The sequence below is a fragment of the Gracilinanus agilis genome, chromosome 1, assembly GCF_016433145.1.
Source record: "Gracilinanus agilis isolate LMUSP501 chromosome 1, AgileGrace, whole genome shotgun sequence".
Classification (NCBI taxonomy): Eukaryota; Metazoa; Chordata; class Mammalia; order Didelphimorphia; family Didelphidae; genus Gracilinanus; species Gracilinanus agilis.
In genome coordinates, this window is record NC_058130.1 from 714197361 (window position 1) to 714211747 (window position 14387).

A 14387-nucleotide genomic window follows, 5' to 3' on the forward strand; every position below is an offset into this window, starting at 1 on the left:
ACATCAGAAGGGCTAACATTCTAATAAAGGAAGAGGGAACAAATATCCCAACTGGAACTTAAAGTCACCAAAGGGCATTGAAGAAATCAAATAAGGAAAATAGATCTTGGAAATGTAGATTTTTAAGTTGGTAAAGAAAATGTAGGATAAAAGGCATACATTAGTTTAGAAAAGAAGAAGGGGTGGAATTTACCATTGTTCATAATTCGGATAAATGCAGGAGAGTATACCAAAATGAAGGAAAGGGAGAAAAAAGGTAGGAGGAGTGGGCATCAGATAATCCTCCCTTTTATCTGAAAGGTGGGTTGACACCCCCTCTCCCCCAACACTCAGAGTTTGGAATAGAAATACTTCAAACTCAATGCAGGAATAGGTGGGGATGGGGTCGGGGTAAGGGGTAGATTAAGAAGGAGGATAATTCCAGGGAGGAAATGTTTATAAGGGGACTAAAAGAAAAAGAAAAACAAATAATTGGAAATTACGAGGATGTCCAATAACTGAGAAATAGCTGAACAAATTGGGCTAGATAGTCGTAATGGCTATAACTGTGCCATAAGAAATCAAAAAGGAGATGATCAGAGAATCCCGGGTGATATGAACAGATACGGGATGAAATGAACAGAACCAGGAGAATAATAAATACAATTTCTTTTGAAGCCCTTCATAACCTAGTTTGCTCTTTACCTTTCTAGTCTTCTTATGCCTTAATCTCTGACATATTCTTTAATCCAATGACACTGACTTCCTGACTGTTTCACAAAGAAGACACTCCATTTCTCAGTCCTGGGAATTTCCTCTGGCTATGTGTGATTCTGAAATACTCTCCCTTCTCTGACCAGACTACTGAACTCTGGTTTTTTAAGAATCTTAACTAAAATTCCATCTTTTACTGGAAGCCTTCCTCAACTCGCCTAACTCCACCGCCTTCATTCTTAATTCTTCTTTTAATTATTTTATTATCCTGTGTATAACTTGTTTGTACATAGCTATGTGCATGTTGATCATCTATTGAACTGTGAGCTTCTTGAGGACAGGGGCTGCCAATTTGCCTGTCTTTTTATCTCTAGCACATTGTACAGAGCCTGGAATATAGTAGGCATTTAATAAATGCTCATTGCCTTGACTTGAGTAACAATAATAATAATGTAAATATATATGATATAATGACAATCATGTAAAGAAAAAACAACTTTGAAAGACTTCGATCAAATCAATGATTAATCATTTCTCCCAAGAACCTACGATGATACATGTAAGTGCCAGTGAGTATGCCAGTAAATGTTTAAGAGCTGAGTCTTTTTTTTTAACCCTTAACCTTTTGTCTTAGAATCAATACTAAATAGGGGTTCCAAGGCAGAAGAGAGGAAAGGACTAAGCAATTGGGGTTGTGACTTGCCCAGGGTCACACAGCTAGAAAGTTTCTGAGGTCAAATTTGAACCCAGGATCTCCCATGTCCAAGTCTGGCTCTTTATATACCGAGCTACCTAGTTGCCCCTTAACATTAATTTTTTTTTAATCTTTTTTTCTCTTTTTACCTTAAAACCCTAACTTCTGTGTATTGACTTATAGGTGGAAGAAGTGGTAAGGGTAGGCAATGGGGGTCAAGTGACTTGCCCAGGGTCACACAGCTGGGAAGTGTCTGAGGCCGGATTTGAACCTAGGACCTCCTGTCTCTAGGCCTGGCTCTCAATCCACTGAGCTACCCAGCTGCCCTTAACATTAATTTTTAAGAATTGTGAGTCCCAAATTCTCTCCCTCCTTCTTGCCATGCCATGCCCTGCCTCACCTTCTTTGAAAAGGTAAGTAATAGTCTATCCATTATACATGGGAGGTCATGCGAAACATTTCCATATTAATGGCTCTGTTTTGCTTGACCAACAAAGTGCATGGCTCATAGCAAGCATATAATAAATGCTTGTCAATTGATCAATTACTTGTTGGCATGTCTCTCTGCTCCTCTTGGCATTGCTATGTCATTCCATAGTTCCATAGTCTCTGCTAGACATTTTTCCTTATTTTTATCCTCTAGGCTCATCTCTTAGACTTGGAATCAGGAAGCTTCATCTTCAGTTCAAATCTGGCCTCAGACATTTACTAGCCAGGTGACCCTGGGCAAGTCATTTTACTCTATTTGCCTCAGTTTCCTCATATGCCAAATGAGCTGGAGAAGGAAATAGCAAACCACCCCAATATCTCTGCCAAGAAAACCCCAAATGGGGTCCCAAAGAGTCATGAATGTGCCTGGAAAACTACTGAACAACAATTTCTAATAATGGCCAAATCCTCTCCCTGGTCAGTGCAGGCTGAGTCCTCCTTAGTTATAGCCACCAGGCCACTTAAGGAAAAGCTAGGCAGAGTGCCTCAGCCCAAGATTAAGTCTTTCCTTTGTCTGGGCAAAGACCAAAACCTTCTTTTAATAGGTAAGTCAGGGTTAGATACACTTAGGGATTCCCAAGAGCCTCTCTGACTTAGCTGCAAATGAACTAGAGCAAGAACAAAAGGTCATCTAAGGAGGTCAAGTCAATGTTTTCTGCCCATCTGGTCTGCGTTTCAGCCTTTATCATACATATCTGCCAGGTCCAGCCTGAGGAAAAACCTGTCTTCCTACTATATTTGTTATCTGTTTAGTATGTTGTTCCTCCAAATAGGATGTAAATTCCTTAAGGACAGGGAGAGGGGGTCAAACTCAAGACCTCTTCTGTCTCTTTTGACTCTGAATCCATTGACTAATCTAATGCCTTTTTTTTTCCTTCTTCTTTATATTACTCCTAAAAGGTGTCTTGCTCATAATCACCCTTTAATAAATGCTTGCAGGCTTGGGCTGAATTAACCCTCATTGATGCTAGACCACAGATTATATTTAGATGCTCTTACTTGCCATATTTCCATCTTCTATGCCTGGAATCACAGAACGTCAGAACTGGCATGGACCAGAGACCATCAAAGCCAACCCTTAACTGAGCAGGAATCCTCTCCACCATAACTCTGCCTAGTGGTCATCAGCTTGCATTTTAAAATTATATTCACTAATTAATTTATCATAAAATTAATTTATTTATAAATAATTATTATATAATTAATTTAATTAGAAAATTAAATAATAAGAATTATATAATTTAATATATTCAGAACTGGACAAGTTATTTAACCTCGTTTGTAAAATAAGGCTAATAATAGCACCTACCTGCCAGGATTGTGGTGAGGGATCAAATGAGATCATAAGTACTTAACACATTGTCTGGCATGTAATCAGTGTTATATAAATGTTAGCTATTATAATAATAGTAATAACAATGGCATTTATTTATATAGGGTTTTATATTTGCTATCTCATTTGATCCTCACAATGACCTTGCCAAACAGGTACTATTATCCCCATTTGCAGATGGGGAAGCTGAGGCTGAAAACAGTTAAGTTACTTGCCCAGAGTCACACAGTTAATTAAGCATTAGGAAGATTTTTTTCCCTCCTATGTAGCCCAAATCTGCCTTTCTGTAGTTTTTCAGCCAGGGCTCCCATCTCTGCTCAAGAAGTATAAGCCCTCTTTCCCATCATTAATTGCAAGCTACTTATAGAAATGCTTACAAAAGACACATGGAAGCCCTGATGGGACAGGATGGTACAGAAGCCAAGAAAAACATCAGAAAAGTGGTCCTTCAGAGGGAGAACTTAATCCCAGTTGCAGTTACTGGTCTTCTGACTTGGAACTAATACTTGGTATTGATTCTAAAAGAAGGCAAGGAGTTTTTTGAAGAAAGAAAGGAAGGAAGGAAGGAAGGAAGGAAGGAAGGAAGGAAGGAAGGTTGAAATGATGACCAGAAGAGCAGGAGCACCTAAGAAAGTTCTCTAAACCAGAATCATGAAGGCAAATGAGAAAACCCAATAGCACTGAAGTTTCTATTGGCCTGGGGACTCTGAGCAGTTGCATGGCTTGGTATATGACCACCACCAGTGATGGAAGGGAAGGTCATCTTGCTCCAAGTTTTCTATCCATTTTCCAAGCAAACACACACACCACACACCCAAAGCTTTTAATTGCTGCTTAAAATCACCATTAAAGTTTTATTTCTTTTGGTTAAGGTATTGTCTCCTATTAAAATCTCTCTTAGAGGGAACACTGTCATTCCCATCTTGCTATGAATATATAGATCTAGAAAGGACCTGAAGTCCCATCTAGTCCAATGTTTCTTTCATTCCCACTGTGGAAACCGAAACCCAGCAAATGGCATGCCCAAGTGCACCTGGTTTCTAAGTATCTGAGGCAGGTTTTGAACCTCTGTCCTCAGGTACTAGCACCACAGCTATGTCTACCATATCAGGCTGCCTCCAAATGTCTGTCTCCGCTCCTTTCCTTAATGTCAGCTCTAATGGAAGGCAGGGTTTTGATGGGAGCTGACAGAGAGAGATCCACTTGGGTAAATGACAGATTTCTTTGCCTCCTCTTTGTCAGACTTGATACATTGACTTGGTAATCCAGCATTTGGGGCAGGTTTCTTGCAAAGGCATAAGTAGGGGATACTTGGAAGAATTTTACCCCTGAAATGCCCCTCCCACTGCTTCCTGTGTGACTCCTCAAATTTTTAAATAGGAAACAGTGTGAGATCAAGCTTAAAAATGTAAAGTCCCTGGGGAGGAGTAAGGAAACTATGACATGTAAGTATAAATATAAGAGATATAAATCATTAGAGCTAAGGCACTTTAGGGATTATCACCTCCATTTTTCAAAAGTTAGGTAATACAAGACTATAAACCTCATGAGTTCAGAAGCCTGTTTTTGTCTTTGTAAATCATAAAGTTCTATAGAGGGTTGGCCTCAGAGTAAAGAAGACTTGGGTTTGAATCCCACCTCAAATTATTATCAGCTAAATGTCCCTGGGCAAGTAATTTAACCTCTCTGGAACTTTTTTTCATCACATATAAAATGCAAGGGTTGGGTTCAATGATCTGTAAGGTCCTTTCTATCTATAATCATAATAAATGTGACATTATTGTGATGATTATTTAAATTTATTAGGGGTAGGGAGGTGGCTCAGTGGATAGAGTCAGGCCTAGAGACAGGAGGTCCTGGGTTAAAATTTGACTTTAGAAATTTCCTAGCAGTGTGACCTTGGGCAAGTCACAACCCCAATTGCCTAACTCTTACCACTCTTTTGCCTTGAAACCAATACTTAGCATCAATTCTAAAACAAAAGATGAGTTTTAAAAAAACTATTTAACACTCTGTCACACAGCACCTATCACAGTTTTATGTATATTTGACAAATTGAATTAGAATGAACTCAAAATGAAAATCCATACTCACGGGGAAGCTAGGGGACACAATGGATAGAGCACCAATCACTGGACTTGGAATCAAAAAGACTCATCTTCCTGAATTCAAATCTCTCCTTAGACTAGTTGTGACCCTGGACAAGACACTTAACCCTGTTTGTCTTAGTTTTTCATCTATAAAATGAGCTGGAGAAGGACATAGCAAACTACTCCAGTATCTTTGCCAAGAAAAAACCAAAATGGGGTCTCAAAGAACCAGACATAACTAAAATAAATGAATAACAATAAAGCTAATTTTAAGAAAGGAAGGAAGGAAGGAAGGAAGGAAGGAAGGAAGAAGGAAGAAGGAAGAAGGAAGAAGGAAGGAAGGAAAGAGAGAGAAAGAAAAAAAGAAAAGAAAAGAAACTAGGTCCAGAGAAAAATGACACAAGTTTTGTCTGTAATTTCCAAACCTCCAAATGAGAGAGTACAATCAACAGTAAGTCCTCAAAGGCATTCCCCTCCGCATCTCCCTGTATCCCCCCCAAAACATATACACACAGTAAATTAGGATGTATCCCCTGAAGACTAGATATAATATTCCATACTGATCTTTAGGACAACTCTCTGGCTTCTCCATTGTTTCTAACAATAACAGTTGTTGATGTCTATGCTTTGTTTTCCAAGAGACTGAGTGACATCACGGGGCTTGCACATGAATTGGATTTAAGTGAGGCAGAATTGCACAAAGTCATCAGCTTTACTCTCCCTTCCAGAGTCATTGAAGAAACAAAAGTTTGCAAAGACAGACAGACTGGACGGGGAAGGGTTATGCTGGGCAAGGACTACTTCATTTGACATTGCTAACACCAGCAATGCTTTATATCTGGGAGTCTGAAAAACAAATGCGCACTGAAGAGTAGAGGCAGACTTTTTTTCCTTCCTCTCTCCTCACTGCTTTTGGTGGGAGGCATGCAGTTGGGGGCGGGAGGAGCCTGGGCCTCCCTGTCTTGCCCAGGGTTGTGAGGGCAGTGGCCCTTCAGAGGTCCAGCCTTCTGCTAACGGGCTGGAAGCTTTGACCTGCTCTCTTTCCAAGCTAGGCGGATGGGCTTCTGCTTAGATATAGCCTGGTGGCTCTCTGCTGCCAGGAAGCACACTGTAACGGTGCTGTGCTAACTCTGGACACCCAAACCATGTTAGCCCTTCTGCAGCTCAGAACTCCTGAGCTCAAGCCATCCCACCAGCTTTAAGCCTTCAGACATGGACAACCACAAGGGCTTTGCTGGTGCTGCATTTTGTTTTGGAACAGGCAGTATGTGTATCTGTGCATGTGTGCTTTCTGGCTAGGACTCCCCTCCAAGCCTCCTCCCTTCCTCCCTCTCCACCTTCTTTCTCTTTTTCTCAGAGTTTTTATGAGCATTGAGAGGCTCAGAAACTCTCTTGCTTTATTATTATTATTTTTTCTTGGACTCAACTTGTAGCTCCAATGAACCCAGGCAGGAATGGATCAACAGGGCCCCCTGGGTAAGGTACCCCTTGTTTCTTTGTCCTGTTGTCTCTATAGTACCTTCATCTCCAGCTGCGGGCCCTACTGCTGGTCAAATTGTCTTATCTGTCTTCTCCCTCCTGGGGATTCCTGTTCATCTTCCTTCTTGTGAATCTTTTCTGCTTGACTGTGGCATGTGTTTGAATTCCTAATGTGAAGCAGTTATTTGATTGAGCTGATTTCTCATTTTGATGAATGATCATTTGCATATTTTTCTTTGAGCTAAAATTTCCCCAGTGTGATTAATGCGTATTTTAATTCTGTATGTTTAATAAATTGACAACCCTACCTTCTAAAACCCAGTGAACATTCATACTAACCACTACAAATAGGATTCCATTTATTGTTTGCTTAACTTTTTAGAGTTAAGAAAATGATGGAGAAAATGTTAATAATTCAGAATAAATTTTAAAGTGTCACAGGTACATTTCTTACTTTCCCTCAGAGCCAACTGTTAAATATTTACCAGAACACCACTGAATAATAGATTCACAAGTGCCCATTGTTCCTCTTTTGACATTGGGCCATTTCTAATTTTTAAGGAGTTATTTTCTTTAGTCATGCTTGTGTCTCTTTTACAAAACCGTTCATTCTTTCTTCATCCTCTTCTTGCATAGTTTTCATTTATTTTTCCATTTTTCCTCTACCATTCTTATTTGTTTTAAAATTGTTTTTCTCTTTTAAAAATTTCTTTAGCTTTTTTAAGAATACTTGCTGGGACTGGTAAAGAGTCAAGGAATATGAACAGACAGTTTTCAGAGGAAGAATAAAAACAACCTATAGTTATATGAAAAAAATATTTGAAATCACTATTGATTCAAGAAATGCAAAGTAAAGCAACTCTGAGGTACCACCTTATATGTACCAGATTGGCTAACATGACAGAAAAGGAAAATGACAAATGTTGGGGGAGATGTGGAAAAATAGAGACACTAATGCACTGTTGGGTAGAACTGTGGACTGATTTAACCCTTCTGGAAAACAATTTAGAATTATGCCCCAAAGGCTATAAAACTGTGCATATCCTTCGAGTCAGCAATGCCACCATTAGATCTATATCTCAAAGAGCTTTAAGAGAAAGGAAAAGGAACTATATGAACAAAAATGTTTCTAGAAGTTCTTTTTTGTAGTGGCAAAGAATTGGAAATTGAAGGGATGCCTCATTAATGGGAATGACTGAACAAATTGTGGTAAATGAATGTGATGGAATACTACTGTGCCATAAGAAATAATGAGGAGAACAATTTCAGAAAAACCTGGGAAGCAAAATGAAGTGATCAGAACCAGGAGAATATTGTAAAAGAGTAACCACAATACTGTAATGATGATCAATTATGTAAGACTTAGCTACCTTAATCAATGCAATGATCCAAGATAATTCCAAAGGGCTCATGATGAAAAAGACTTTTTTTAAATCCTTATTTTCTATCTTAGTAACAACTCTAAGACAGAAGGGCAAGGCTAGGCAAGAAGGGTTAAATGACTTGCCCAGGTTCACGTAGCTAGGAAGTCTCTGAGGCCATATTTGAACCCAGGTCTTCTTGACTCTAGGTCTAGTACTCTATATCTACTGTGTCTCCTTAGCTGGACCTGAAGTATAATTTTTCCACTTTATTTTCCTTGCTTTTTTTGTGTGTGGCATGGATAATATGTTTAAAAATAATGTTTTATATGATTTCACTTGTGTAATTGATAATCATATTCCTTGCCTTCTCAATGAGTGGGGAAAGGCTAGGGCAGGGGTCCGCAACGTATGGCTCTTGAGCCATATCTGGCTCCACCTCCTGACCGGTCAATCCGGGCAGAGCCCCAAGATGTGCCCCAGTGGGCCCTTCATATTTCCAGCACCTTCTGCCTCCATCCTCCTCCTTCCTCAGGTGTTTATGGCTCTCACAGACAAAAAGGTTGCCGACTGTTGGGCTAGAGGGAAGGAGATAATTTGGAGTTCAGAATTTTTTTTAAATTAAAAATAAATAGGGGGCAGCTGGGTAGCTCAGTGGATTGAGAGTCAGGCCTAGAGACGGGAGGTCCTAGGTTCAAATCTGGCCTCAGACACTTCCCAGCTGTGTGACCCTGGGCAAGTCACTTGACCCCCATTGCCCACCCTTACCACTCTTCCACCTATAAGCCAATACACAGAAGTTAAGTGTTAAAAATAAATAAATGAATGAATGAATGAATAAATAAATAAACAAACAAACAAATAAATAAATGGAGAGCAGCTGGGTAGTTCAGTGGATTGAGAGCCAGGCCTACAGCCAGGAGGTCCTAGGTTCAAATCTGTCCTCAGACACTTCCTAGCTGTGTGACCCTGGGCAAGTCACTTAATTCCCATTGCCTACCCCTTACCACTCTTCTGCCTTGGAGCCAATACATAGTATTGACTCCAAGATGGAAGGTAAGGGTTAAATAAAAAAAATTAAAAATAAATAAAAGATAAAAATTTTAAAAGAATGTTAGAGGGAGGAAAAAGAATTCCTGAAGTTTGGATTTTTCTTTGAGGCTTCCCTTGTAGATATTTTCAAGTCATTGTCTTGTGTTTATGTCTTGAGCTTCCCTTTTACTGTAGTAGTAGCTCTTTATGGTCAGGTTCTTCTTTTGTTTGTTCATTCTTCCAACCTCCGTCTTGACTTTAGACTTGAAGTTAGTGTTGGCTCTGCTTACATCTGGAGTGGGGGGTGGAGGTTGAGAATTATTGGCCTGAGCTTCTGCCTTTTTATGTCTTTCTGCTGAGGAATCTACCCATTTTTGGAGCTTTCAAAGAAGTGTGGTTTGAGGAAAAGTCTGTTCACTTCCTGTTTAGTCAGAGCTCTACAAGTTCCTGAACCAGGTTTAGGTTTTTTGTATTGTGTGTGGTTGAGTTGCAATAGATTGCTCCTAGACTCAGTTATTGTTAACTTTCTGGGTTGTTCTGCTGGTTCAAAGCAACTAAACTGCTGACTCCCCTTTCATCTTGGTTTTCTACCCTAGTTATTCCACTGTAGGCTTATGTGTGGAGCTAAAGAATAGAGCTAATATCCCCTCTGCTCTTGGGCTCAGAACCATGTAGCTAAGTTTTTAGAATTTCTGCTTTGACCCAGAAACCAATAGGGCCTTTTTTGCTCATGACTGATCCTCTCCTCCCTGGAGCTGGGACTTAGGATTGTATAATTGATAACAGAGCTGTTAGATAGCAACCATTCCTATTCCCAGGGCTCCTAAGGCATCTTTTTTCTGGTCTGATGCTTTCAGTCCTAGTTCAGTTGTCCTTCTTGGATACTAGAATGGACCTAGAGGTTTGCTGGTAAATATTTAACAACTGGCTCTCCAAGAAACACTGAAACCATTTTTAAGATTAATCTGCATTAACATTTTTCTCCATCACTTTCTCAAATTTAGACAATCGACAACAACAAAAAAACCAAGGATTTTTGGGTAGTATTTACTGATTTCCCAATATGTAAATGCTCCCAATGAAAATTTAACAATCAGCTCCCACTTTCTTCAGCACATCTCTGGGCTAATCACAGTTTTGATTTGTTTTTTAACCTTTACCTTCTGTCTTGGAACTAATTGGTTCCAAATGGAGCCCAGGACCTCCTGTCTCCCGGCCTGTTTCTCAATCCACTGAGCCACCTAGCTGCCCTTGGGACTTTTCCAAAAGATGCTGAATTGACTCTTTTTCACCCCAAAACCATACCTCATATCACCAAACAAGAGGGAGAAAGTGGGGCTAAGGAGCCTGGCCTGAGACAGAGGTAGGGACAGTATACCAGTAAAGTAACCCTCCTTGCTCCTTCTTTCTCTTGCCCCCTCTTTCCTGGGTACCTGGAATAAACTTGGGAATTGCTTGGGAGAAGCTTGTGACAGGATAACGCCCCCCCCCACCATACAGTCATACAGTGGGCTAGTGAGCCTGAAATAGTTGTTCTTGAGTCACAGGTGGGTAGAATAGATGAAGTGGATAGCCTATGACTATGGCTGTGGAGTCCAAGGTTCTGGGTTCAGATCCTGCCTACCTGGGTGACCTTAGGTGAGTTATTCAATCTTTCTGAGCCTCAGTTTCCTCATCTATAAAATGAGGAGTTTGAACTAGGTAGACTCTAGATAGATAGAAGTTCTTTCCAATTGTAGATCTGACTTGCCACCACAACCGAAGGACCACCTGGCCTTTCTGTCCCCCTGCAGCTGAACTTACTGATGGACATTTTTGTTGTTATTGTTCAGTCATTTTGGCCAACTCTTCAGTTTTTGGAGTTTTCTTGGCAAAGATACTGGAGCGGTTTGCCATTTTCTTCTTCACCTGTTTTGTAGATGAGGAAACTGAGGCAAACAAGGTTAAGTGACTTGCCCAGGGTCACACAATTAGTCTCTAAGGTCAAGTCTTCCTGAATCCAAACCCAGCAATCTATCCACATATATTATTAGACCATGAACACCTCAAGAGAAGAAGAAGCTACCTCAGCTTTCTATTTGCTTCTCTAGCACTTCAGGCAGTATTTGGCATCTAGTTCACTTTTTCATTCATTCATTCATGAATTCATGCCTCCATGATCCCGTGACCTTTTTCCTTGAGATTCTTCAGGATGTAGAGAGTGCTTCCCTAATAAAAGCATTTGCGCTCATCCGATTACAGGTCCTGAAGACACGAGAGCGTGGGAAAAGAGAAATCCAACCCTCCGCCTGATATTTCCTTTAGGAATAGTAAAGGCATGAACTCAACAATTAAGGAGGCAGTGCTGGACTGATATTGGCCATGGAGATCCTGGCCTTGTTAACCGAGTGCCACTGCTTGAAGTTTCATTACTGTGTCTTTTTAAATTATGGTGTCTTGCAGAAAAAGAATAATGGGAGTGTGTTTCTTTTTGGATTATGTGAAACAAGAACGAGAGATAAGGGTATTAATAGGAAATGAGGCATGAACTCTAATTTTGGAGATTTTCCTGACATTCCAGATGGGGCCAAAGAAATGAAGCAATTTTGTGAATATAACACATTGTATGCAAAGTCTTTTTAAAAAATATTTTTAAACCACAGACAGAGCAGAGAGGAACCTGGGCCAAAGGAGGGAGGGAGAAAGGTGTTCTGGTAATTTTGGATTAGACTTCCTAAACTCTCTGTAACTATAATATATTTTATTGAGTACCTAATACCTTATGTAGGCACCCGGTTTCCCTTTGGGGTACCTCTCCTACTTTACAGGTTGGGTACACGCTATACTATTGTCTACCACCTTCGGGGATCACAATCTTCATTTGCTTATAATGTGGCACAAATGGGGGGATGATGAGAGGAGCCCCACAATCTACTAGATTGAAGCACTTTCCATAAAGGTTGGGCGTGTGTTCTGGTCCCTATCTATGGGGTCGTGTCTACTCTGAGGAACGTGCATTTCATTTCTGCGGAGATGATACAGCCATTCCCTATTTGTCACTGGGTATGTGTGTGTCTCTGTAAAGACTCTTGGCTGGGCCAGGTAGATGGCACAGTGGATAGGGGGCCAGGCTTGGAGTCAGGAGGACCTGGGTTCAAATATGGCCTCAGATACTTCCTAGCAGTGTGACCATGGACAAGTCACTTAACCTCATTGCTTAGCCCTTACCCTTCTGTCTCAGAGTTATTACTAGGACAGAAAGTAAAGGTTTAAAAGAAGAAAAGATAAAAAGAAAGACTTTTGGCAACTGAGCCAATCTACCCTTTCAGTATTACATAAGCCCTAAAGAAAGGTTCTATCCCCTTGTTTTTTAGTTTTTCCTTTGGAATTGCCAAATTTTTCTTGAACTTCCATTGAGAGAGGCCATGTGATTTTTCTCTTCTTTCCCCACTACTTTCATGAGCGAATGGCCAAAAATCATGTTCTGGTACTAGATGAGTGCCCAGATGCCTCTTCTGTTCTGTTTTTTTTTTTCTTTTTTTTTTTGTCCCTGAACACAGGTCTGTGACCAGCAGCCACTAACACTGAGAGATGGACACTTCCAGCCTCAGGAGTTCGAGTTCCTGGATTTCTGAGTTCATCTTAGCTGCCCACCAGAAGATGCTTCCTGAAACTACATAACTTCCTAGGAGAAAAGAAGACTGACCACAGAATTCTTCTGAACCTGGCAGGATTAGGGAGCTATTCCTATCAAACTTTGTATTGTTTAGACTCTATAGATGTGAGGTGTAAGAGGGGGAAATTGGGAATTATTATGGTTGGACTAGATATTTAAGGTTTGGTCACCAGAAATTGATTAACTTGATTTCAAAATAAAATAGACCCAAGTCAGGATGACTTTTATGGTAGTTTATTTACAATTAGGAAGGTTGAAGGTAGTGTGAAATATCTGGTCAGCGGTCCTACAAAGCTGTCTTTGCCTCCCAGGAGAGTGGAATTGTTCTGAGTGGTGACTGTTTCATGTTTAACATATGTGTTAATACTAAAGTATGCCTTTTGTGCTTTAAAGATCAATAGGGAACAGGTGAGGGAATAAATAGCTGTCCCATACTTGATATCGATTTTGTATACCAAGTATTTCTCTCAAAGGAATATTGTTACCCACTACTGGGGAGACCTTCAACTTTTATTTAGAGAATAAAAAACAGAAAAAAAAAACAGAATAAAACTAAACCTTAACTCCCTTCTGGGATCAGGTTTCAACAGAATGAATCTAAGCCTACTTGAACTCAGAGCTGTGAAAGGCCTCGGGTAACAATGGCATCTTCAAAGGACCAAAATGACCCAAATGTGGATGCCATCTAAATGCAGCGAACACGAGCTGGCCCTGTGTCTCGATATGGAGATATAAAAAGCCAACTAGAGCTAGACCTGGAGCTTGGAGATCTCCCTCTTTTGGTCTCCATTTTCCTTCCAGACTTTTAGAAAGCCACCATTTGACCATTTCCCCTGCAGACCAGGGAGACTAGGCATCCAGAGCCCTGACAGAAAGTCTCTAGAGCACATGTGAAGTGCATAGAAACACTTAGCCTTTTAGGGTTAAACTGAAGGAGGTTATCATTATTCTCCTAAGAACATTTCCCTCTCCCCAACCCCTTTCCTTCCAAGGCCACTGTTGACAGCCAAATCCTGGCAGAGCAAGATGGACCAATTGGCAAAATTTCCAAATGCCCTAAAGAGGCATTTATTTTAAATTCCATCAAGCAGAATAGGAAAGAAGTAAGGTACCTTAGAGGAACTAATGGATTTACAACTAGGACACCCAGGTTTAGGCACCAGCCCTGCCTTTGTGTGACCCACCAGCATGCAAAAAAAAGAATGATTTTGGAAACTTAATATTAACCACGGATGCAACTGAACTGGCTTCATAACTACTTACATAAATTGTTTATCTGAGTTTATATAAATAAAATTAATTTCAGTAATGAAACATCATGATGTTTTTTCAGTCATTTCTTTTAAGCCTCAGTCAGAACAGAGTTTTATTCTTTCATATTCATTCTTTCTGCTTAAATAGTTATTGGTTATGTGTAGACTATTTGGGGGGGGCGGTTCTGCTCTCTCTCTCTCTCTCTCTCTCCCCTCCTTTCCTTCTCTCTCTCTCTTTCCCCTCCCTTCTCTCTCTCTCCCTCTGTCCCACTCCCACTCCCACCTCTCTCTCTCATTCTCTCTCTCTC